Source organism: Canis aureus, chromosome 31 (assembly GCF_053574225.1).
Source record: "Canis aureus isolate CA01 chromosome 31, VMU_Caureus_v.1.0, whole genome shotgun sequence".
Classification (NCBI taxonomy): Eukaryota; Metazoa; Chordata; class Mammalia; order Carnivora; family Canidae; genus Canis; species Canis aureus.
This window is the reverse complement of record NC_135641.1, coordinates 32,279,572-32,302,690: the sequence shown is the minus strand read 5'-3', so window position 1 is coordinate 32,302,690 and position 23,119 is coordinate 32,279,572.

The following is a 23,119-nucleotide window of genomic DNA, read 5'->3' as shown; positions in this document are numbered from 1 at the left end:
CAAGCCCACATTCTAATGGGGCGAGAGAGATAATAAAAAAATAATTGTGTCATACAACAGATTTTATGAAGTGTCCAGGGCAGAAGCAGGAGAACTGACTCCATCAACTCGATCATTTCCTCTATCCTGGAAGTTCCTCATGTCCTGAAATCATCTCATTCTCCTTTTCTGCTCCTCATCACAACACCATTTGCTGTCGTGTATAATGAATGTGTGTCGGTTGAATTCGACTTTGTAATGAAAACAACATTTTAAGCAAAATGCTTAAACTTTCTGTTTCAATTGCCTCCTCTGAAAAGGAAATTAGCAATACTTATTTACATGTTATTAGGGAGAGAAAATGAGAGGTCTATAAAATACTGGTATTTTATACTGGCAATAAAGAGGCTCTATCAGATGTCATTGTTACTGTTTTTCACAAACATTTTTCAAAGTCTTGTAATAGTTAACTCATAAGAATATTCATTTTAAGGACTATTTTGAGAATTTTTAATAGAATTCAGTAAAATATCATTATCCTGGGCCACCTGTGGAGATGTGGAAATGGACTTATTATATCAAACTAGACATTTTTATGGTGTTCATTAAAACCAGGTTACACTCAGAAAATATTTAAACATTTCTAGCATATTTTAAGACCAAAAGGAATTAAGATAATTACTTTCTGAATGAGTTATTTAAAAATAATAATAACCACGTTCAGGAATAGCTATAGATATTCACGTAAGTAGTCATAGAAAAGCCATCAACCCATCTCAAGGGTTATTTATGATGAAAGAGACCTTAAAAATATTTTGCTCTAACCCTTTATTTTAGAAATGATATTCATAAAGGACAAGTGACTTGCCAAATATACCACAAAGAATTGGCAGAGCAAGCACCAAGCTTCAACTTCCAGCAGTCCCCATCAAAGAAAAGAAAAGGAAAAAAAAAAAAAAAGCTCTGCTTTTTTCTCCCTTCTGACTAGAAAGGTGCTTGTTGCCTCGCAAAGTAAAATTATTTCAGTCCACCACACTCCACAAAATTCTGCTGAAGTATGTGCACGGATACTTCCATAGTTTTCCTATGACATTGAAGAGTGACTTTCTTATTATTACACAAGTGATCTGTTTAAAGGTTTCCTTGAACTTTATTCTTACATGGGAGCATGGTGAACAGTCTTCCTGGCCAGCCCTTTATGCAGTATTCTAGCACATGTTAATAAACTCTAAACACTCTTTATTATTGCAGCGTTGCTAGAGACTGCCTCCCCAAAACAGCAGAAAATCAGCACTAAAGAACATAAGCCTTTTTTCCACATAAAGTCTTGAGAAGGAGCAGAGAAGCAAATGGAGTTTAATATAAACACTGAATCACAGATGAAAGAATCCAATCAAATGCTGACAAAAGAAAAACATTGGAACGGGGTAGGTAAGCAATAACCTGCATAAAACACCATAAACACCCTGACAACCAGGCATTCACACCTACTCTGGGGAAATTCAACACCCCATTAGAGGGGCAGGATGCAGACATCCTGAAGAAAACTCTGTAACCAGCGAAGACAAGTTGATGAGACATTTTCAGAATCATCATTGTACACATGACACCCAAGATGTTTACACTCCTTTCTCTTCTGAGTTGTTTGGGGGATTTATAATGAGGAAATATGAGAAATCAAAAAAAGTAATAAGCTCACTCCCATATAGCTGTGAGAAGAATAAAATAAGGCCCCTTCATAAAATTTCTCCTTTATGATATTTCCCTTTTGAGAATGCCAAAGCACTTCTTCAAAAATAGTATTTTGGGAAAGGTTAACCTGCATGTGTGTTGCTTTGACTGAAATAAAAGTTGTTTTAATGCTAACAATGTTAGTAATAATTATAAGCTAAAATAAATAACACCAATAATGATAATATTTGCAATCAGACAGTCTCAGCATCTTCTCTGCACCACCCAGTCCTTGCTACCATCATTCACCTCATTTTTTGAAAAAGGATCCGAAATGCTCTCCCTGGTTCCAAACTTGCCCTGCTACTGATTGAGCTTTTAAATGAAAAATCAGATTATTTCTTATCTCTTTACATTCTATATGGCTCCTTGTTTTCAGAAGAAAACCCAGCATTTTCTCCTTAGGTAGGCAGGCCCTAATTGATCTGTTCTCTGCTTGTCTTTCTAATCCCCTTCCTTCCTCTTTTGCTTCCCACTCTCCTGCTCCTTTGGGCACTTTACTGCACACATGCCAAGCTTCCTCCCATCTCAGAGCCTTACCCTTACTGTTCCCTCTGCCTAGAACACTTTTCATTGCAGGGCTTTGCACCCCTCTCTCTATTCCAGTCTCTATGAAATGTCAGCTCCTTGTGAAGGCCACCCCTCTTCATCCTTTCCAAATCCACCACCCAATTACTCTCCTTGCCTCACCCTGCCCTTAACATCTCATCTGGGCTTTCCATCTTCATTGCACTCATCACTGATGTAAGACTATGTATGCATGAGTTCACTAATTTATCATGCGTCTTTCCTCATCCGAAGGTAGGCAGCAAGGGACCTGTCTTATTCAAAACCATGTCACCAAAGTCCAGAATAGACACTCTATAAATAATTACAAAAATAAACTGATGAACAATAAAAATTTGCTAAGTACTATGTGCTGACTACTGTATTTATATGATCTCTAATCCTAAATGCAAAACACTCTGCCAGATAAAGAGTATTTCCATTTTTTTATCTAAGGAGAAAAGAGTTCAAAGAGTTTGAGTAACCTTCCCAAAGTCCTACAAATAACAAATGCAGAGCCAGGATTTCAACCCAGATCTCCTTGATTCAAAAGTCTATTTTATTAAAAAAAAAAAAAAAAGAAAGAAAAAAGTCTATTTCCTTCCCATTACACCACACACAATGTTTTGAAGATATTAACAAAGTTAATACTAATAATAGCAAATATTTATAAGGTACTTACCAAGTGCCAGACACTGTTTTAAGTACTTTATATGTATCCACTCATTTAAAGCTCATGATAACCCAATGATATTGATCCTTTGATACTGATATCTCATCTCAGATAAAGAAAGGACCTCCTAGAGATTAAGTTGTTTGCCCAGAATAACAAAGGCAGTGAGTGGAAGAATGGGGATTCCAGTCTAGGCCACAGAGTTTTAGAATCTGTACTTCTAACTTCTGTGCTACAAGTGAGAGATGATGTTTCCTTTGTGTTATTTCTAAAGCAAAACAGTTGAGGCCCAAAATGGTGTAACGTCTCCATAAAGGTTGCTCTGTGACAACCTTGCAACAGCACCTCTGCCTGCCAGCATCCAGGACCCAGAGCACACACAAGAGCAGGGGACTGCTTGGAAAAGGCATGGTCTACTGTGCTGGGAGCCACTAATAACTAAACAAATAGTATTTTGTAGAGCATTTCAATTTATAGTTTACAAAGCACCTTAGCATAAACTTCCTTAACTAATTTTAGAAAGGTATTCATTTTAAATAAAATTGTCCTGCCAACTAACCTATTACATACCAAAGTGCCTGAATTACCCTTTGTGCCGAAAGACTGGTAGCTGGATTCCAAACCCATTTTCCAAGTGAGGAAATTGAGAATCAGGGAAATGAGTGGACAAACATCAAATATGCCTTCAGGAATCAAAACTAGATTATTGGTTCCAAACCAATCCATAACCAAAGCAGAAAAGTTTGCAGGAAAGAGCAAACACGATTGCGCTTGAGGCTGTTATCTTTAGAAGGCTTTGCTTTTCAAGATTGGCCTTTGACTGGCACCCAGGCACTTAGCTTTTAAAACATTCACTACGTGGTGAGGTCTGGTGGCTCTGCCAGCTTTCCTGGACTCTTTATACAAACATGGGTTTAGGTTTTTGTTGTTTACGATGAGCACCCTCTTCAGAATCTTACAGTCTGGAACTCTGGTGGGCATGGGTGCCTCTGTGATCAGCTTCCAACTGAAACCCTGAACCCTGAACTACAAACAAGCCTCCCTGGGCACACATTACATGGGTGTTGATGTATTTTTACTGCTGGAAAGAGACTGTGTAGTGTGTGACCCCTCACAGGAGGGAACGGGCATAGGAAGCCAGCGCAGGAATTTCTCCAGACTCTTCCTGATGTGTTTTTCAGATGTATTTTAACTACCATAGCTGTATATCCCTACTGTGTTGCTGTAATGAATCTTAACTACAAGTATGATGCTGAAATCTAGGAATCCTAGCAAATCACCGAATGTGTTGGTGGTCTCGGAGGTCTACAAAACAGAAAGGAGAAAGGGGAGCCCCTGACAAAAGTAATGGCGACAAAGGAGAATGGAGGCATCTCTGGGAATAGACCCTGAAAGCCCAGAGATTCACTGGGGTTGCACAGACCTTGTAACTGCCCCCCAGGGAGGAAGCCTGCACCCATTGCTATGAAATTCACTGATGCAAAGAGCAGGGCTGTGCCTCTAATAAAGAATTGCTAATGCAGCATTCTCCTCTTGTCCATGATTTTGGTTTCCAGCAGTTTCAGTTACCTATGTTCAGCTATGGTGCAGAAACAGATGACCCTGTTTTGTTTGTTTGTTTGTTTTAATTTTTTGAATTTGAGTATAGTTGACACAAATGTTACATTAGTTTCAAGTGTACAACAGTGATTGCACAACTCTATGTTACACTGTGCTCACCACAAGTGCAGCTACTCTTTCCCCTATTAGGAGTCTCTAGGCAGGGAGGAAAAAAAGGATACATATTTGTTCACGCCAACATCACTACCCATTTTTAGTACATAAAGATTTTTGATCGGCCCTGTTTGCAGGGACCCAGATCTTTCCCTCCTCCCTCCCCAAGAGTGTCTGCATCAGGGACGTGACCTGGTAAGAAGACTAAGGAGGGAAGTGGAAAAGCCGAATTTCTGAACAAACTTCTCATCTGGGTTATTGAAATGGCCGTAGAGAAGCCACACAGGAGGATGTTCAACCTTTGGTCTCATCTGTGAAAATGCATGAAATTTCCTTTCTGTGCTACACTACATACAAATCACCAAATCACAGATTAACCCTTTATGATCCTTGTTGTAATGAATGGTTTCTTTGAGGCTTTCTCTCTCTGGGAAGTGAGAGGGGAAAACCAAATGTCATCCTGCCCTTCACTTGTATTTTGGTCCCAAAATATAAATACATTTTTCTATGATACTTTTTTTTTTTAGATTTTATTTATCTATTCATGAGAGATACACAGAGAGAGAGGCAGAGACACAGGCAGAGGGAGAAACAGGCTACATGCAGGGAGTCTGATGTGGGACTCGATCCTGGGTCTCCAGGATCACACCCTGGGCTGAAGGCAACGCTAAACCACTGAGCTACCTGGGCTACCCACTATGTTACTTTTTTGTGGTAAGTACCAAGAAGAATATTCTAACTAGATACATTATACGAAAAGGAAGGAAAATTCCATATCTAAGTAAAAAAAAAAAAAAACCTAAAAAACTGCTATTACATCATTAACTATATTCTCAATGGTGTATCTTTTATCCCCATGACTTATTCATTCCATAACTAGAAGCTAAATTTCCCTCCCCTCTAACCTATTTTGCACGTTCTCCCAACCCCTTCCCTCTGACAATTATCAGTCTGTTCTCTATTTATAGTTCTGGTTCTGCTTTTCACCTACACTCATTTTTTTCTTTTAGATACCACATAAGAGTGAAATCATATGGCACTTGTCTTGCTCTGACTGACTTCACTTGGCATTATAGCCTCTAGGTCCATCCATATTGTCACAAATAACAAGATCTCATCCTTTGTATGGCTATGTAATATTCCATTATATACACCCCATCTTCCTTATCCATGCATCTGTCATAGATACTTGGGTTATATCCATATCTTGGCTATTTTTGATAATGCTGCAATAAACATAGTGGTGCATATAGCTTTTCAAATTAGTACTTTTGTTTTCTTTGGGTAAAAGCCCAGTGATATTTACTAGAATTACTGGATCATAGGCTTTTTCTATTTTTTATTTTTTTAAGATTTTATTTATTTATTTGAGAGAGACAGAGTGAGTGAGCACTAGCAGGGGAAGGGGCAGAGGGAGAGAGAGAGAAGCAGCTTACTGCTGAGCGGGAAGCCCAGCTCAGGGCTCAGTCCCAAGAGTACTAAGTTCCTTTTTTTCCACATCCTTGCCAACACTTGTTATTTGTTCTGATTTTCCCCCATCTGATGGGTGTGAGGTGATTTCTCATTGTGGTTTTAATTTGCATTTCCCTGCTGATTAATGATATTGAGCATCTTTTCATGTGTCTGTTGGCCAGAAAATGATCCTTCTCAGGTACCTTCAGAACATCAATAGTAGCTGAACACTGCATCACAGCGCCTATGACATTCACCTTACTTCATCTCATCATATTGGCATTTTGTCATCTCACATTACCATAAGAAGAAGGATGAGTACAAGATAATATTTAGGGGAGCACATCACATAACCTTTATTACAGTATATTAATTGTTCTACATTTTATTATTAGTTATCATTAATTTCTTACTATGGCTAACTAATAAAATTAAATTTTATCATAGCTACACATGTATAGGAAAAAACATAATATATAGTAGATTTCAGTGCTATCCATAGTTTCAGATGTCTAGTGAGGGTCTTGGAACATATCCCCCATGGATTAGGGAAGACTACTGACTTTATTAATCATCAGTTAAAAGGAGGAGAGGAGGCTCCCTGAACAATTGAATACAAACCCCAACACTTTCCAGGAGAGTTGAAATATAGGAGAGAAATTGGGTTTTTTTGGCTGAAAAAAAAAAAACTGCATACTGATTACCAGCCCAAAGAGGGAAATTTATTCAAATCTGCCTCCCTAAAACAAATGTCATCTTTCCCAGGGGAATAAAATGGTGTGGAACTATATATAGGGTACACCATTTAAAATTCCATTTTCAGGAAAATTCCTCTACATACTCCTTCACATTAGATGTATATGAAACCTGGATAAAAGCTGAACCTCATTTCAAAAGTGATGGCTAACTAATCCCTTGGGTCTCATCCTGATATTATGTTGTGTAATTGATCCATGCACTGTGCAATTTATGTTGTATAGTCTCTTAATAGATGTCTCTTTGATGGCAAATTCATTTTGGTATTTTAATAATCAAGCTCATTTCTAGTACAAGACATACCAGCTTTTTATAAAATACCTCCCCTATGTTAAGCTTTTTCATAAAGTAATTGAACCCCCCCCCCCATATACTTACACACATATACACACAGGTACAAATCCCTTCTATAAGGAAAAACTTGAAATTAGAAAGCCCTTAAATAGAGCTGGCACCGCCCATCTCAAATGGCTAAGTGAGAGCCAGTTAGAGTTAGAATGGTGACTCCTGTAATATAAAAAGGCTTAAAAGTCCAATGTTCCTACCACAATACTTACAAGGTTCTTATTTCACAAAGGGCAGGGCTAAAGTCATACCAACAGGGGAAATATCCTTTTAATATATTAGAGTAGACTGGTTTTTCTTGGGGGAAAAAATAAATGAAAAAATGTGCTCTCTTCTTAGACAGCCGTGAGGAAAAGTGAATGCAATTAAGATCACACTATCACTCCTACCCACAGTACTAAACCTACCAACACCCTAGCCCACTTTTGAAATCATCAAACCCTGTGCTATATAGATTGCATGTGTCCCCTCAAAATTCAGATATTAAATTCCTAACCTCCAACGTGATGGTACTGGGAGGTAGGACCATTGGGAGGTGATTGGTCATGAGGATGAAGCCCTCATGAGTAGGATTGGTGCCCTTACAAGAAGAGACATGAGAGCTTTCTTCTACTTTGCTGTCTGCCATATAGACCCAACAAGATGGTGGCCATCTATAAGTTCAGAAGCATGCCTTGCCAGATACCAGATCTGCCAGTGCCTGATCTTGGACTTTTTAGGCTCCAGAAATGTGATAAATAAATGACTGTTGTTTAAGTCACTCAGTCAATAGTATTTTGTTATAGCAGCCCAAGCTGACTAAGGCACCCTAATTATAAAAGGAGTATCCGTCTCTTCAGTTCACAACCTACTAGAATGTTCAGAAAGAGACAGAAGCTCCTTTAGTGAGAAGTGAAACTTCCTGAGATGGCAGGCTACGAGATTCCATGACTGAAAACAGGGCTCTAGAGAAAGAAGGGAGAATTGAGAAGAGAGGGAAGTCAGAACGGAAAGCATATGCACGGGGCTCACACTTCTGTAAAAGATCTGCCTTCAGAATGCCTCCTTCTCATTATGCATCTTTATCAGTGCAGTATAATTGGTTCTGAGGAAAACTAGTGAGTGTGGACATCAATTGGAAAGAAATGCTGAGAACTTCCCAAGCATCTTATGAAGATTTTGTAGGTAAGAACTGGAAGGATTTTTCCCTGCTGGGATTACTAAGGGCATTACTATAACAGCATAGGTCTCCAGTATCAGAAAGAATCCCTCCTGGAACACAGACACAGTAAGACAAGTCTGTCCAGATTAGAAGTTTCCAGGAGTCAGAAATCATGTGTACTCATTTTAGGGTGCCATTTCTTCCCCCTAGCAAGTGAGCCATAGATGCTTAACAATTTGTTATTGAAGAATAAAAAAAGTTGATTACTATATATAAAAATCCTTCCATCTTTAGCTCTGTATCCATCTTGACTATCCTCAGCAACATTTTCTCTAAGCCTTTGGCTACACCCAGTTTCTTTCTTCTTAGAACGCCCATTGCACTCCATTATTTTGCTGGCAGTTATCTTAGGTTTGAAATAAAGACAACTGTTTATTTTATACCCATCCTTTTCTCTACCCTACTCCATCCCTGATCCCATATACTATAAACGCTTTGACAATCATATACAGCTTTCTGTCCATAGACCCTTCTGTTATGGTACAAAGCAGAATGTGTTACCTATTGGGAGTTCGGATCTCAATTTGATTTTGTACAAATGCAAAATGGTCTGTAGGTTATTTTTTTCTGCTTCCACTCCACATTTGCAGATTTATCTTTAAATAACATAGCAATCAATATACATTCCTGATCTTATTTTGCAAAACAAGTAATTTTTGTTATGCACATTACATAGTTATATCACACATTTTTCTGTTCCTTCCCACTAACAACTAAAATCTCTTCATTTATGAACATTTTGACTGTTTTTAGAAAGATCTATTTCTTCCAGACTGTGCTGGATGGATATGCTCATTTCATCTACTCACCTGATGTTACACCTCAGATTGAACTGGATATACTCTGCAGGGATCCCGAGGATAAAGTTTGACTCACTAGATGAGTAGTTAATCCACAACGGCCAGAACACTTCTGACTTCTCATTTGTAAAATGAGATTTAAAAACCTTTATCATTATTTATTAAGCACACGCTATACCCAGGGAATCTAATAAAAGAGACTGCACTCAAAGAGCTTAAAAATAAGACCTCCACTTGCAGTAGGGGAACTTGGTGGGGACTTGCATCTGAGGTCATTTCATTTCGAGTGCTTTACATATTAAAAGGTTCCGATAGCATATGGGTTCAGATATACAATTTGTAAGAAGGCTAGAAAATGATTCCTAGGGGAGAGATTTCATCCTAGGGGCAGAGAAGTGCCAGGATTAGATACCCCACAGCTAGAGCAGCCTAATGACAGAGAGAGAAAAGCAGAAAATATTAGAGGTTAATTCAGAGTGATAAAAGTTTTACAGGGAGAATAAGGCCTTTTCCTTTGCAGAAATATGAACAAGGTGTACACATTATCAGAAATAATCTAAATACTAATGTTATCTATAGGTGGATCCATTTAGTTTATAAACCACACTGAGTAGAATAACCATCAACTATTTATTCAGGTCACAAAATTCTACCTAAAACAAATCATGACCAGACTCCTAAACAGATATTTTTAAATATCTTAATCTGTCTACTTTTCACTCCAGAAAATGAGGCAGATCCTGTCTACCCTTAGCTGCCTTATATTAGATCAAGTCAGAGAGTGTCAGCTTTATTTACAAAACTGATTCATCAAAATATCTCTCTTAGAATTGAGAATTCATTTTTATCTCTGGCCTTATTCCCTCTGTTTCCACTTATGTGAATGGAGTATGTCTTGTTTTATCTTGCTGTGGAATTAATTAATTAAACCCAAGGTAATTGTTTTCATGCAATCGACACCAGTAATTCAAGCACTAAATAATTCTAATAAGCAGCATCTATGGTGAAGTCAGTTTTTTAATGAACAACTCTTTTTTCAGTTTCCTTTTCAATCTATACTTAAAGAAGATCAATTATTTTTATTGTTTCCACCTATTTGTTTCATAGTAGTAGGACTTAGACTTCAAGGGAATTTTGGAGATCATATAATCCAATTCATTCATTTTACAGGTAAGAAAAAGTAAGACATTTAATAGCAGGGCCAGGTCTCGTGATCCCAGACCTGGTTCTTCATCCCTTTATTGCATTTCTTCCCTGCTCTGTAGTGTTCCTACGGGGGAAATCTTAAGCTTTATTTCCAACTCCCATTTGGAGTGTAGCTTCCAAAGACAACTATGAATAGAAGCCTCTAATAAATCATGTCTGGATGATTTGGAATGTGCCAATGGAGCATCACAAAGAACATTTACTTCTAAGTCCATATTCAGTAGTTAGTGTTTCCTAGGAAAAAAAAAAAAAATCCCTTACTGAGCAATTAATCCTGATTATCAACATCTAACTCTCAAGCATTGAAATCACACTTATCCAAGAGATTTAACTTAGGTAAATGATTTCCTGTTATTTCCTAAATGCATCTACATGTCTATAGGAAAAAAATAATAAAGTTTTAGTTAAAACTCCAGGAAAGCAAGTGGTATTTGAAAAACAGCTTCTGATGAAATGTTATTCTCTATTTTCTCAAATATAATTTGCAGCTGTATATAAACAAACTTTCTAATTGCTGTAAAAAGTCTAATTTTCTTCATCTCTTTAAATATAATTCAGAGTATGAAGCAAACAGCTAAACGGAGATATATTTTTTTATTTATTGATTTGAGAGAGAGAGAGAACACAAGTAGGAGAAGGGGCAAAGGGAGAGGGAGAAGCAGACTCCTCACTGAGCAGAAAGCCTGACAGGGGGCTCAATCCCAGGACTCTGAGATCATGACCTGAGCCAAAGGCAGACGTTTAACCAACTGAGCTACCAAGGTACCCCAAAGGAGATGTATTTAAAAGATGTAAAATTCTATTCTGTTCTTCTAATACTTTTCTCAAAATGAAGCATCTTGTGAAGTATCTGGGTGATGCAGTCAGTTAAGCATCTGACTCCTCATTTCAACTGAGATGGTGATCTCAGGGTTATGATCTCAGGGTTGTGAGATTGAGCCCTGCAGAATCTGCTTAAGATTCTCTTCTCCCTGTGCCCTCCCCCCCAACCTGCCCCACTTGTGCTCACTCTCTCCCTCTCAAATAAATAAATCTTTTTAAAAAGAATAAAGCATCTTGTGCCAACTCAAGAATTAGCACTAACTTTAAAATGGCATTGCTTCATTGTTGAGTTGTGTTCTAGAAAGAAATAAAATCATCTGATAAGTATAATAAAGGCAATTTAGAATTAGCATCAAAAACTGTAAAAAAAAATGCTCTACATGATAGAAATATTTTCCTGCTTTTTTTTTTGTTGAGTTAAAATGAAAATAATTTCCATTCTTAACTGTCATATAAATAGTAGACACATTTATTTATGAGATATTATTTCAGAATAATTAGCTTTGTGCTATATTTTACTGGTATACATTAAATATAATGAAGGGTAGCAGAATATGACAACCCAAAATGTGCCACTTGGTCATTTTGAGCTGAAGGTAATTAAAAAGAAGCAAATGCAAAGAAAATGCTCTCTGTCCTTCCTCCATTTGCCTACAAGCAGGACATAAAATTTGTAAAGATGTCCCTTCCTGCCTTTCTACCAGGAAGACAGAAGTTAATCGCTGGAGACAACTCTAGATCCTTATCAGCCCAGAGACAGCACTGCGGAAACTACATAACAATCCTTATGAACTAGCCCTTATATTTCATTTGTTCTCTCACATGTTTATCTTCACACAATTTGCCACTGTAGAAACGCAAGGTTCTTTTCCTTTGTCTTATCACTTGTCTCAAAATGTATTATTCTTTAAGATGCTCCATAAGCCAAAGTTTTAGCCAGCCCTTTTACTCATCACTGAGTACTCCCACATATATGTATGATACACATGTTAATACACTTCTGTTTGTTTTTCTCTTATTAATCTGTCTCTGTCACTCTAATTTACTGGGCCTCAGCTGGAGAACCTAATATGGATAAAGGAAAAAGAAAAAGTTTTCCTCCCCTACAATAAATTCATAAATATTTATAATACAATGCTAGAAATGTAGTTTAAGCCTCTTGAGGTCAAAGTCCATGTTTGTCATTCTTCATATTTCCAGGATCTAGCCCAGTACCCAACACACAGTAAGTACTTAATAAAAAATCTCAGTGAATTTGTAAGTGTCTGATAGAATTCTCAATGATTAACCACAAAATACATGAGTAAATTTTTAAGCAGAAATGAGATCTATTGAATGACATTAGGTAACTTCCACAACCCCCAAGAGAAATTGAAGGTCGGGCTTTAAGGCTTTACAGCCAGAAACAACCCTCAAATCACAGTTGGGACTATTCCAGGGAAGAACCCTCGGCCACTTTCATTAGATGTAAACACTGTAGTTTGCACTGCTGATATTGGGTAGCACTGGCCCATGAACGTGTAGCAAAAGTATTTCTTTTGTGCTATTTCTTTTTTTTTAATATTTTATTTATTTACTCATGAGAGACAGAGAGACATGGGCAGAGGGAGAAGCAGACTCCCTGCAGGAAGCCTGCAGTGGGACTCAATCCCAGGATCACGCCCTGAGCCAAAGGCAGATGCTCAACCGCTGAGCCACCCAGGCGTCCCACTTTCGTGCTATTTCTTACCAATGCAATCAACACATAGAGCTCACATTCTTCTTTCTAAACTTTTCCCCTAATGCAAGAATCCCTAAGTACATGATCTGCTTCCTAGCTGAGAATATTGCCAAATATTTCCTTCTCAAATATGACAGATCACCATGCTTTCAGCTTCTTGTTTCCTGATCACTAATCCACTGATCATTAAACCGATACTACATAATTTAGGGCTTTGTGATAGCAGCATCCCATTCTGGCTACAAATTTCAATACCAGTCAGGATGGATGATGTCAGGCTGCAACAACAAAAAGAGCCAAAAATAACAATTGCCTAACAACAGGATTCAATTTTCATCTTTATTGCATATCCAACTTCAATATGGAGACTCTGCCTATTATAATCACTTAGGGATCCAGACTGATAGGAACCTTTTTGTACCATATTTTTTTTTAATGTTAGGAGCCACATAAAGATGAATATGGCAGATTAAATGGGCAATGAAAGCTTTCATGTGCATTTCCTTGATCAAAGGAAGTCACATGATGATACCTACAAGTCACATGATAAAACCCAATTCAAAAAGAAGTAGGTAAGTGCAGTTCTACTATTGCCTTAATAGAAAATCAGACATAGTTAGTGTATAGCACTTATGACTAAACATCTTGATGATGTAGGATTAATAATGTAAGATATTTCTGAAATGTTAAAAAAAAATGTTCTAAAGATTCTGTATGGATACCAAAAAAAAAAGACATTGTTTCTCTCAAATATATACCATCAATAGTTCTTAGAAAATAATGTTTCCATTTCTTAACGTAGTTTAAATTGAAAATAGGAAACTATATAGGATTTAATAAATCACATTTGATTTAGTCATTTCAGGCTGTGGCAGATACAATTGACTGTCTCCCAGTAATTCCCACTTTCTTGTGTCCACATCTTTGTATAATTCCCTTCCTTAGGGCTTAAATGGGACCTATAACTTGTTTCCAACTAATAGAATATGGCAAAGGGGACGGAATGGTATTCCCCTGATTATGCTGTTACATAAGAGTCCACCTAAGCAGACTGGAGTAAGACATTCTTCTGCAGGCATGCTTTGAACTACCTGTAGAGGACCACCTGCAAGGAAATTGTGGACACGTTTGGGGATCAGCCTTCAGCTAATAGCCAGTAAAAAGCTGAGACTCTCAGTCATATAATCACAAGGAAATGGATTCTGTCAACAAATTTAATAAGCTTGGAAGTAGGTTCTTCCCCAGTCAAGCCTCCAAATGAAAATGCAGCCCAGCCAATATCTTTATTATAACCTTGTGAGATACTGAACTAAGCTGTACTTAGAATTCTCTCCCATGGAAACCATGAAATAATAAATGTATGTGTTGTTTAAAGCTGATAATTTTGTGATCATTTGTTACACAGCAATAGAAACTAATACACCTGTTTATTACAATTTAACTTTACTGCCCACATTTATCTTTTGCATTTTTTCTTCACTTTTTTCTGAAAATTTTATTGATTAAACCCATAGAAAAGTTGCAAAAATACTGCAAGAAAATCTTATATAACCTATATCTAGATTCATCAATTGTTTATATTTGGTTCATTTGCTTTATCATTCTCTTTTTCTCATATGTATGTGTGAATGTATGTGCTTATAAAATTTGTCTTAGAGTCATTGGAGGTTAAATTGGAGAAATACTTCCTCTTGAAAACTTTCAGTGTGTTTTTCCTTTAAAAATATTTTATTGCATAACAATATAACTATGAAAAACAGGAAATATACATTTAATGTTCTAATCCAAGTTGGTATACAAATATCATAAATTATATCAATGAAGTGTTTTGCAGCCAGGTTTTTTTCTTCTCTCAGACCAGTATTCACTTTGGCTTGTGTCATAACACTATAATTTTCCTTTTATTAGAATTATTTCTTAGCCTATCTCTGGCACTCTTGACCTGAGATTTTTAAAGCAATAAATATCAATATTTTTTTAAGGTTTCCTCATTATTGAATTCAACATATGCATTTTGGGCAGGATTACCAAGAAGTGATGTTGTGTCCTCATTGCATTATACTTTTTTAAAGATTTTATTTATTTATTCATGACAGACACACACACACACAGAGAGAGAGAGAGAGAGAGGCAGAGACACAGGCAGAGGGAGAAGCAGGCTCCACACAGGGACCCCGACGTGGGACTCCATCCAGGGTCTCCAGGATCAGGCCCTGGACTGAAGGTGGCGCTAAACCACTGGGCCACCGGGGCTGCCCCCTCATTGCATTATATTAGGAGCCACTTGATGTTTGTTATGTCTCAATACAAGTGACATTAACTCTGATAACTTAATAAAGGTGGTATGCCACAGTCTCTTCCTAGCAAAATTATCATTGCACTGCTTTTAATGGGTCTGCAATTTGTAAGAGAATCTTTTTTTTATTTTTTTAAGATTTTATTTATTTATTCATGAGAGACACAGAGAGAGAGGCAGAGACATAGGCAGAGGGAAAGACATAGGTTTTGTAGGGAGCCTGATTCGGGCCTCAATCCCAGTACTCCAGGATCATGACCTGAGTCAAAGGTGGATGCTCAACCACTGGGCTACCCAGGCGCTCCTGTAGGAGAATCTTTAAATAATGTAAATTTTCTGTTCTTCATAAAACTTCACCTACTAATTTCAACACCTATTGATGATCTCCTAACTCCAAAATCCTTCTATATTTGTCTGTTGACATTCTATTTTAAGGAAGAGCTTTTTCCGCTCCTTATTTATGTACATTATAGATTCTATTCAATTAAAAAAAATCCATTAGAATCATTTTGAGAAGTCTCATTTGTCCCAGGGGGGAGCCTCTTCAGGTTGCCTCTTGTGTCCTTTTAACAAGTCCTCATTATTGTCTAAGCACTTCCTTACTTTCCAGCATAACAAGATAGCTCAAACTTATCTTGTTCTCTCCACATTGGCTCTGGATATCAACCATTTTTCTAAAGGGCAGAATAGTTAGAGAATAGTAGGTTAGAGAATAGTATTTAGTAACCAAGATCTGGGCTGCTCATTGCTACTAGAGTAGCATTGTTTCTAAGCCTCTTCAATGTGGAAAAGTAGTAAATATATGTATATGTACACAAACGCACCCTTACACACACACATAATGAGTTCATTGTAATACCTCCAAATCAAACTCAAAGCCATACGGTGAATTCTAGTCTTCTGTCTTTCTATATTTGTAACTCCCATCTGCAGCATTCAGAAACCCACTTTCATTATCCTTAATATGTTTACTCATTGTGTCAAGCCTACAATACATTAAAAATAATGCCAGAGCCTTTAACTTATACCACTGTGCCAAGCAAACCTACTATTAGAATTCAATAACAGGTTATTTTTTGGTTTTGTTTTTGTTTTTTTGAGAAACAGTGTAAATTTTACATTCAGTAAAGTGTACAAAATTTAAGTATACAGAACAGCAAATTTTGGCTAATAGAAATACCCATTAATCCACACTCCTATCAAGACAGAAAATATTTTCACAATTCCAGAAAGTTCACTGATACCCCTTCTCAGTCAATCCCTCTACTTTTTTTTTTTAAATCATGGATTAGTTTTGCCTATTCTAGAATTTCAAATAAGTTTAATTACATAGTAAATAGGTATGCCTTTGTTCACAGCTTCTTCCACTCAACAAAATGTCTGAAATTTATTCATATTTTCATGTATATCAATAGTTTGCTTTTTCCTATTGCAGAATAATATACCATTGTATGAATATGCCACATGTTGTTTTCCTGTTGATGAACATGGAGCTTGTTTCTGGTATTAGAGTATAATGAACTGTATGCTATGAACATCTTTGCACAAGACATTTAACCAATATGTTTTTGTTTCTCTTGAGAAAATATCTAAGAGTATAATTGTTAGTCATGGGACTCCTATATTTTTAACCTTATAAGAAACTGCCCAATCTTTTTTCAAAAGGTCCCTTTAGGAGTATGCAATTTACACTCCCATCTTCTAGCAGTTCTATCTGTTTATCTACTTGCCAACAGTTTTTCTCGGCCTTTTTAACTGTAGCCATTCTGATAGTATTACAGTGTCACTTCACTTTCATTTTTATTTGTGCTGTTTTAATGTCTGATGATACGGAACTCTTTTTCTTGTGTTCATTGACCATTTGTATCTTCCTTTGTGAAGTATCTAGTTAAGTCTTTTGCCCATTTTTGGCATTGGATTTTTTTTTTTACTGAACTGTAGGAAATCTGTATATATTCTGGACCTAAGTTCTTTACCAAATATATGTTTTGCAAATATTATCTCCAAATATGTGATCTATTAATTTCCCTAGCAAAAAATAATAATAATAATAATTTCCCTAGTAGACATTTGATAAGTATTTTTTTTTTATTTTGATGAAGTCCAACTTATCAATCTTTTCTCTTTTGTTATGACTTTCTGCATTTTTATTTTATTTTCCTGAAAATATTTAAATTTTTTTTCCCGTTCTCTTAAATTATTTTCTAAATAAGAAATAACATTTGGGCTCCTGGGGAGCCCATCAGTTTCACGCCTGCCTTCAGCCCAGTGCATGATCCTGGAGTCCCAGAATCAAGTCTCATGTCAGGCTCCCTGCATAGAGCCTACTTCTCCATCTGCCTATGTCTCTGCCTCTTTTTCTCTCTGTGTCTCTCATGAATAAATAAATATTTTAAAAACAAATAATATTAATTATTTTAATAACACATTTACAATTTAAAATTATTGTACTCTATTTAGCATTCTTTCTTTACACTTTGTCTAATCCAGTAATTCTTTTTAATTTTTTTAAGAGAGGGAGACAGGGGAGAGAGGAGTAGAGAGAGAGACTCTTAAGCAGGCTCCATGACCAACATAGAGCCCAACAGAGAGCTTGATCTCATAACCTTGATATCATGACCTGAGCCGAAATCAAGAGTTAGATGCTTAACCTACTGAGCCCCACAGGTATCTCTAACCCAGTAGATTTCAGTTAAAGGTGATTCTGACCTTTAGAGAATATTTGACAATGTCCAAAGACATTTTATTTGTCACAACTGGAGGAAAGGAGTGCTATTAGCATTTAGTGGGTAGAGGCCAGGAATGCTGCTAAACAACCTGCAATGCACAGGACAGTCTCATACAACAAAAAATTGCATCTCAAGATATTGATAGTGCAAAAGTTGAGAAACATGTGTCTAACCTGAATGGGATAGGGGAAGGAGAAGAGAGAGAGAATACTAAACATACCTTGGTTTTATTAACTTATAACTGAGATGATTAAATGTTTGAGCCAATGAAAAGTTAATAATAACATGACTCAGATGCAAGTATTTAGATTGATCTGCAGTCAATAGCATTTCTTCATCAAATAAATCTAAGCCAATGCTTTCCATGGCTAAAAAAACAAAAATGAGTGCAGATATGCCTCTTATAGAAGGAGTCACATTAGTAAAGGGTTACTGCTCAAGCTAAATTAAAACAAATCAGCGACATTTTTCTCTCCATTATGTGCACAAATCTCCCATAAAAATCAATGAAAGCCACATCTGTGTAACGGAGATTAGAATGCAGCTAATTCCAGCTCTAACTTGCTATCCCTTCCAGGGCTCATAAACCCCACAATAGTTGCTCAGGAACAGGAGGATCATGTGATGAATACAGCAGCTCAAGCCAAATCCTAGATGAATCGTCCAGATCATTCTGTTCTCTGGTTTATTAGGCAGCTGAGAAATCTTTGGGTTCTGGAAGTGATCACAACTGGAGCAGAACTCCAGGGAATAACTTCAAATCAAAGAAGAGCCACTGCACTTATAAACCTTATATTCCAGAGAATAACCTCAAATCAAAGGAAGAGCCACTGTACTTATTGTCTCTTTCAATTATCAATGGGGCCTATATTTCCCATAGACACTTTAAAATATAGAAACTATAAATAAAAACATTATCTATGAAGTCATTATCCAGAACCTATTACTTATTACCTCTTTAGCAAATCACCCTTTAGGTGAAATTCATCTATGTAATTCTTCTTTACCTACTCAAGATTTAACTTTATATACAATTGTGTGTACCCTGGGTCATTACAAAGCATTTTCCCATGTGATTAAGAAAATTTGAAGTATTATTTTGATGTGTACCCAAAGAGTCACCAAGTTTTATAATTTTTTCTTACCAATTGTTTATTTCTTGTTGCACATCTAGGTTGCTTCTAATTTTTTATTATTCCAGATAATGACAGCTATGCAATGACAAAAATGCAATGACAACTATCTTTGTGCAGATATACTTCTCCATATTTTGTATTATTTTCATAGTATGTAATTTCCAAAGTATAATTACAGGACATGATTTATATGCTTTTAATATTCTTTTTACATACTGTCAATTTTTTTTTTCTGGAAAATATTGTATTAATTTACTTTCTTCAGAGCAGCATATTCTCCATTACCTCACTATCAACCAAGCAGATTTTTAACTCTACTAATTATATCAGGTACTTTGATACTGTCTTTTTCATTTTCTCCCTCTCTGTGAGAGACAACAAAAGAAGGGATCACAGCAGGTACAACTGTTAGGATTAATTTACCCTTGAGTTGATAATAATAGATGTTTTGCTGTCAAATGTCATAAGAGGAAACAAAGAATTCTAACAGTTTAGAAAATACTAACTGAAATTATAACAATCTTCCCTCCCTTGGTAAGAGAAGTTTAGGCTTCACATGATTAAAAAAGGTCTCTAAGTACATCTATATATACAGAGTCAAATATAATTCCTTTTAAAAAATCAATCTTTATGTCAATAGAGGTAAATGCAAAAAAATCACCATTACTATTATTATTTCCTGCAGTTCTGCTATTGGGAAATGATCCAACTTTAATTACAGTTAGTGTGCAGAATTCAGCAGTTTCAATGAAAGTCAGAATGGATGTTGAAAACTAAGAAATGATCAAGGTAGAGGAATAATCACTCTTTGATGGCCTGGGGCTGAGTATTCTCACCTGGGAAGAAGCATCAATTCCAGGAAGAAAAATCATTTTGACTACTCTTCTTTTTTCCTCATCTCTTACATTTGACAGGATTATACTGGTCTTGGGAAGTAGAAAATGGATAGAAGACTAGGAAAAGAAAAGTAAGACTGAAAGAAGAAAGATGGACTTCAAAAAGCAAAAAAAAAAAAAAAAAAAAAAAAAAAAGTATCAACATACACTGAGACAAAGAACAAACTTTCCAGGTAGAACAAAAAGCTGACGATCAGGTTTGTCTTGACTAGTGTCCTATAATCTTAAATTCATCTTGTGATTTTCAGACCCATATTGTGGGCAAGTATCATATCTGAAACTTTTTTAGCTCACAGTGAATACCTCAGTCCTTTACTCCTGGTAGATATTCACAATTTTTTTTCTCTTGAGGTAAAAATTATTTAGTAATTCACAAAACATTTATTGAATGCTTACTACATCTGTAGCACTATTCTAAGCAGAGACTGGAAAGAGTCTCTGCCCTCATAGATCTCAGAGTTCACCATGAACTTAAAATTTTATTGACAAAAGCAAGAAGCTCTTTTGCCAATTTCATTTTTTTAATAGTGTATTAATTTCTTTAATTTTGGTATTGTATTAAAATATTATTTATCTTGGTCACTGAAGGGTTTTGGTGCACAATGCAAGTGTTTTATTCACCTTACCCTAGTCCCAACACTACTGAGTTATAACTTTGAAAAGTTGACAAGGCAATTACTAATTGTCTCATTGTAGTTGGAAATTCCTGGGGATGATGTGTCAAAGATATCAGTTTGTCTGGATTACAAAGCTACAACAGCAGCAGCAGTAGCAGCTACTCATCATTGAACAACTCCTCAGAAAAAGAAAATGTACTCAACAACAAGCGTTTATTGAATACCTACTCCATGCCAGGCAATATTCTGGAACTAACAATAATACAGTGATTCTACTGACAGGATTCCTGCCAATGCAGTGTTTATAGTCTAGGTTAGAGTCAAAGACAAGACAATAAACAATGACAAGAAACCATAAGGTAACGTCAGACACTAATAAGTGCTCTAAAGAGAATAAAGCAGCATAATGAGATAGCTTGTAAGTTGGGGGAGGAGCGGCATTATAGTTGGGACATTGACTCTAAGGAGGTAACAACTGAGATGAAACCTGCATAAGGGGAAAGAGAAAACATTAAACATTCTGAAAGGAAGTCATTCAAGATAGAGGAAATAGCAAGCAGAAAAATGCTGAGGTATGAAAAACTATGGTTTTCTCAGAAACTAAAAAGACCTGTGGGGCAGACCAGGTGGCTCAGTGGTTTAGCACCGCTTTCAGCCCAGGGCCTGATCCTGGAGACCAGGGATCGAGTCCCACGTCAGGCTCCCTTCATGGAGACTACTTCTTTTCTGCCTGTTTCCCTGCCTCTCTCTCTCTCTCTCTCTCTCTCTGTCTCTCATGAGTAAATAAATAAAATCTTAAAAAAAAAAAAAAAAGACCTGTGAATCTGGAGTTTGGAAAAAGAGGGAACAAAGAACAGTTCAAGTAAAGTTGAAGAGGTTGGAGATCAAATCATGGGAGATCCTGTAGGCCCTGTGAAGTTTTCTTTTTTTTAATTCCAAGGAAGTCACTGGAGTGTTCCAACTTGACTTCATTAGAAAAAGACTGTTGTAAAATGGTTCAAATAAAAAAAGAGTAGAAGCTAGTTGGAGATCTTGAGAAAGCCCAGCAGGGAGAGGATTGCAACTTAGAGTAGTACATTTTAGCAATGAAGATGGAGATAAGTGGACAAATTCTGGTTAGACACTGGAGGAAGAACCAACCAGCCTTTCTCCTGGGTTGGATCTCAGCTCCACAACTTACTGGGCAAGTTCACACAACCTTTTTATATCTCAGTTTTCTCATCTATAAGATGAAGATACTAACCGTGCCTATTTCACAAAATTGACTCCTTAGAAGAGGTCTCAGTACATACTAAAGTGCTCAATAAATGTTAGTTATCACGATTTTCATCATTCAAACGTGGTGGAAGAGAGGAATTAAAAATGGCTTTTGGGTTTTGTCTGAGCAACTGGGTAGACAGTGTTGCTTTTGAGATGGGATAGACTGGAAAGACATAAGTCTAGGCAAGAAGAAATTCAGAGTTCTCCTTTGGACTTGTTCATTTGAAATGCCTATGAATAATCCAAATGGAGATAACAAGACTGGAATTCAAAAAAAGATAAATGCTACAAATGTGAATTTAGGAGTTATCAGCATACAGATGTATTCAAGCCCAGAGAATTAGAACAGATCACCTAAGGAACTAGTGTAGAAAAAAAAGAGCCATGAGCTGAGTCCTTGAGAACGTGAAATGTGGAGTTAAAGAAGAAAAATGAGCCAACAAAATAAACTTAGAGGAATGGGTAGGGAGACACAAGCAAGCAAAAGTGGTATTGCGGAAACCAGAGAAGGATCCTAGAGTTTTATCCCACATGCATTACTTTATAACGAACGATTATACTTTTCTAATGAAATAAAAGTTAAAAGTACAGAACCAATTTCAACTTCTCTGTACAATGCTCCATGCCAATTTTAAAACCTTGCAGTGAAAAAGTTGAGAAAATACTTTGTAATTTGGTTTGGGATGTGTACTCTTTCCTAGCTTAGAAAGAAATCCTCAGGACAATTTCCCAAGAACTCTGTAATTCACTGGAGTAGAAGATAATAGATGCAATAAATAGAAATTATCATATAAATGCCAACTCCTATTACTATATATGAAATATATTCCCCATGTGACCACAAAGATATGAAAAAACTAAGCATAACTTTATCGTTCAGTTTAGAAAGATCAATACAAGAGATTGATACTATTTTTATTGAAATCTAGTTTCCAACTGATTGTTAGATAATGGAAAACGTTTTCGGGGAATGCATATTACAGAAAAATGAAATAAGATAAACTCATACCTGGCAAGTGATATACAAAGGAAAACTGACACAAAATCCCACTGAGAGCATGGACAACCACCTTTACCTCTAGCCTAGCAGGACCTTCTACATGCTATAGGCATAAGAATTCTTGCTAAGTTAGTGATAAATACTGTTGGGGAAGAAGAATTCCCTCTGCCTTTCAAGTTCCTTCTAGATGAACTAACAATCAAATTGACATAAGACATAGTAACAGGAGAAAATCAAATTT